This window comes from Schistocerca americana, chromosome 1 (assembly GCF_021461395.2).
Source record: "Schistocerca americana isolate TAMUIC-IGC-003095 chromosome 1, iqSchAmer2.1, whole genome shotgun sequence".
NCBI classification, from domain to species: domain Eukaryota; kingdom Metazoa; phylum Arthropoda; class Insecta; order Orthoptera; family Acrididae; genus Schistocerca; species Schistocerca americana.
Window position 1 is genome coordinate 1,247,803,536 of NC_060119.1, and position 5,079 is coordinate 1,247,808,614.

Below are 5,079 nucleotides of genomic sequence, written 5' to 3' on the forward strand. Positions count from 1 at the left end.
TGAAAATGAAAGATTAATGCACATATAATTAGCACTAAAGGCGTGGCAACTGAAGGTTGACACGTGTTGTGTGATAATTGAATGTTTGTCAGAAGTAATAAATTTCGCTACACTCTGACTTAATTTAGCAAAAGAATTAATAAAACTGGAAAATTGAAAGTTAATTTAGTGACTGAAATTAATAGTGAACTTTGTTTCTAAAGTACTACGAAATTCAGTAAAATAAGGTTAGTCTTGGGTTACCTCAACAATCATTTCAAAAGCTACTTGAATCTACGCAATTTAGAAATAAGAGATTTAACTTTGAACTTGAATTAAATGATTCTGAACAATTAACAATAGTAAAATTTAGTACATACCAAACTGGGCTGCAGTCAGATGTAAGCTAAAATATGGTAAGAAAACTGGCACTCTTAATTTGTGCTTGCGCAATCTAAATATTGTAGCCAGCTATGAATACTTTAACTGAATTTTGAAGTTATGCAGTGAAATGGAATGATATTACTTTAATGCTGGCGTTTGAATTTCATTCTGGAAAAGGAAGGCACCCTGCTTGATAATGCAATTGGTACGATGACCAAGAAAGGCTCATGCTAAGTTGCTGTAATTTTGTGAATGGAACAATTTTAAGAGCTGAGGTCTGCCATACAGTTCTAAAACATTACGTGCTTCCAGTCTTCCTTCTTGGTTGATTGAAGGTTTGAAGTCTTCGGTCGAGGAGGTGGCAACAGTCACTCATTGTCGGCCGTCGCTGTTGCAGACGCTGGATGTTGGCGCGCCTTCTTCTCGACACGGTCACCAGGCGAAATGGGCTCTTGATATGCGCCAGCTAAAGCTTCCCGTCCATGACACTGTATCAGAAACTGTCATAGCAAGTCGAGCGCAATTACATGCTGCCCAACCCCGAAAGCGCGGCACCTCGCGGGAGTGTCACACAACACACCTGCTCCACCGCCCTACCCCAGCCAGACTCCGCTCTGCCCGCGCTCCACGCGGCAGAGTTAACACTACCAAACATCCGAAACCCTTTGGTTCTCCACACGACCTATCGACGTAATCGTTCGATAGCACAGTTTTCCCTAGGCAAGACCCAGAATAAAAATACAAATAATATTTACAAAACAAACCAATTATACATCGACATAAATGCATATATATATATATATATATATATATATATATATATATATATATATATATATATATACAAATAGCAAAACAATTACAATATCTAAAGACACAGAAATGTCATATCTTTAGGTAACAAAATAAGGAAAAAACTTATAGTACAATAGACGGAAATAGGAGGATATGCATTTCCAGTGTTACAAGCACCACCTCCAACACGTACGATGAACGGTGTATACTCCGAAATACTTGTGCGTCCGTTGTGCTCGTTTGGTTTGATGCCACAGATTACCATCCATCCTACTTTGCAGAGCAGACAAGTCTCCGAACCCCACGTTCTATGAATAGTCGTGGACGTCCAGCCATTTATCGCCTGGTTGTAGTTTCACTGTACTTCTACCTCTTTCCGTAGATGCTCATGACAATAGCACGTGAACATTCGACCAGCTTCGACGTTTTCAAGATACTCATTCACAGGCTCTGTGTAAGAAACAATCTTCGCTCTGTCAAAGTTGCTTATCTTAATGGATTCCCCCATTTGCAGCCCGTATCTTCGCTACGTGGTACTCTCTCCCGTGTCTGCTCCGCTTACATTGTTTTATTAGAGCGTCACGAGGTGGCATCCAACGTCACAGTCTGCAGTGTTCATAATATTCTGGATGGTCAGTGTATGTGTGTGGTTAACTGTCCCGTAAGCTTCCACAATGAGTTATTTAAATAATATGAATCCTTCCTGTTCCATCTGCACAATTGCTTAAAGAACCCCACCCCCCCCCCGCCCCTCCCCCCTCACACACACACACACACACACACACACACACACACACACACACACAACACACACACACACACTGGAAAGTAACCATGACGAGCGTAATACAACTCCCAGCACTGCTGGACCCTCATGACACCGACGTAGATGGATTGGTACAACTTAAATAGCCCAACTGTTTAAATACAGTGATACCTTCTGCACAGTTGTTAAAAAAATAAGAAAAGACATGACGGAACACTACTGCCAATTCATTTACGACACCGCAAACACCCTCAGACATAATTGCAACATCACCTAGAAATTGTGGTAAGTAGATGAATTTTAAGAATAATAAACATGCTCGGGTCGAACACATAACCTTCCAACTCTAGAGACAAGTATTCATTTGGGATTTGGTTTTGCGGAGACACCATAGGTGAGAGTGTAATTATAGGATGATCTTGAGTAATTTTCGGATTCTTATTCGTCCAGTACATAATGGTATTATTTTAAGGGCGATAATTGTCCAGCTGAACTCATCAGTACGCGCAGTCTACAATTTAGAACATTCGCCACAGTCGAATAATTCCTATTTTCAATCATGAGAGCGTTAAGACCAGTTTTTGATGTGATATTAACATCATTCACAGTTTTTTTCCTTGTTGTCTCATTGCTTGGCTGCACAAGTAATATTTGAACTGATACGTTTGCCCCTTGGCTTCAGTAAACCGAGATTTCTGTCACGTGGACAGACGTGGTACTGGAGACGGCGCTCCGTAGCAGAGGAAGGAGTATCTCACTGAATAATGCATTTTCCGTAAACCAGTCTACACGGCAGACGACGGCGAGCGTTCGCCGTATCAGTTGCCACCTGGTCGTACGAGCCCGGCGCCTGGAGCTTCCTCAGACTAGTTCCTGGAACTCGGCAGCTCCTGGAGAGCGGCAGCCGACGTGGCGAACTTTGAGAGTGGATGCAAACAGCACGCTTCGTATTCGGCAGCCGGCCGTTTCTTCATCTAGCGGCGCGTTATTACAAAGTCCGCAGCCAGTGGAGAGGTGCGGGAAAGGGGAACTTCTGCCGGCGAGTGTGGACAACCTGAGTGGCCCTGCTGCAAGTCAATGGCGGCCAGGCGGGGAATCCTCGAGCAGGGCTACCCACCGTGGCGCTTATATTATCCCAGGCAATTCCGCGAAAGTAGCCCCGTGACTCAGGACCTCATCTGCTGGCGACACTAAACGTAGTGAGAGAGAACCGGGAGTAAAGGGTCAATATTTGCTATTTACTTTCACAGTCAGCCGTATAAAGTGTCATTCTTGTACTTTAATATAATTCAAACCAGTGCTAATACGAAAGGAAGTACTTGAATATATACTCACGTCTGAACGACATCTGGGATAGTGTTATAGCTACTGTAGCTGTTTCCTATGAAAATACAAAAACTTATTTATGGCTAAGATCTTGTTCATAATTTTCTCTGTTGATGTATGGCAGACAGTTGTCAAGCTATTACGGTACGCTGGAGACAATGCAATGTAACAGCAGTACAGACTCATATTCAGAGCGTTTCAGGAGGAATGTGCAACGGTGGGATTAATTTTGCTCGTTCTGCAGAAAGTGTTCACTCCCTTTGTGGTGAATTTCTTCTTCTGCAGTGCGGTCCACAAGCCTTTCCTGTTAAAAACAAATGATGTTCTTCTGCAGGAAAAGCTGTAGTAGAACCAGTAGCATCATCCGAATTCAGTGGGGGCTACAAATGCTACTCAGTATCAGGTTAGCTGAGCGTTTAATTCAAAAGTAGTTTGTGAGTAAAAACTTCAACGTATTGTGATCTGTTTGACACAAAATACCGCCACGTATGTGCTAATCTTAAGTTACTGTTTCGTCATTTACATGCAGTCACCCTCTCTCGTAATAGCCAGCTTATGATAACTAACAAAACCCGTTACCAAACGGAGTAACAAACGGATTGTCTGTGAAAGAATGCCCACTGAAATATTACACAATTTGCCAAATGCGAATGTTCAGTTTGCTGTCGCCCCTTGGGTAACACGTCACTCAGGTTTTGGGTTTTCAAATGTCACAGTCGACATATTAAAATCGGAATTTCACGTGTTCGTCTTTTTCACACGTTCGTGTCCACTTCACATCACTTCAGGGTCAAGTTTTAATCATTCCTCCGTAAAACTTTCACGTCTATTCAGAGCTTCTTCTATCCAAGTCTGAACATGATCACGGCTGAACTCTTAACTGAACCTAGGCTTCTCAAAGCAATCTTTTTAAGCCACAAAATAAATACGTGCGTACCGTCCTTTTATTGGCTGTTATGCATTGTAACCAATCCTGTATTAATATTAAACTGCGCGATCCCGTGTCTGTTACTCACAACTCAATAGCTTTCACGAACAATTTATCAAAACAACAAGTATATGTAATATACAGATATCAAAACAACTCCCTCTTCAAATCATCAAACGTATTCTCTCAGTCCCACAAACTGCCTAGCCGGACTATACTATTTCCCCAGAGTACGATTCACTTTCTCTGTACACAGTTCACACGATAACGTATACTCAGTTAAGAGACACAAGAATATTCATTAATTATTATTATTATTATTATTATTATTATTACTATCACTATCGTTAATTCCACATTTAGGAGAGCGGTAAAAAACAATCAATTTCCATGGCACTTTTCTCGTCTCTTTCTTTTCCCTTCCCAAAAACTTCTCATATTTTCACTGTGTTTTTTCTTCCTCTCTTCTGTCCATATCTTTCCTGGTTCCTTCTCTTTTGGTGTTTCCTCGAATTTCTGTTCCCTGATTTCTTTCTTTGTTTGTTATTTCTTGAGGTCTTCCATGGTTTCCTTTGCAGAGTTAGTTTTTATCGTATTACTCATCACTATGTTAAAAATCTTCTTTATCAGCCTATTTTCGTTCATCCTATAAATGTGCCTATAGAATTTAGCCCTTCTTTTTTCTGATGTTGTCTGTAATTGTCTCCGTCTGTTTGTACGGTTCTTTTGCCGGTCTTTTTATGCAAATCCTCTGTCTCTAAACCGGCCCCTAGGTCCTTCTCGGAATTTTTCTCTCTTGCTTTTCCATTTCTTTGATTTTCGTTCTTCCCCTGATTACTGCTGTTTCTAAGGCATAGAAGGCTTCTGGTAGGACTACTGTTTTGTAATGTCTTGATTTGGC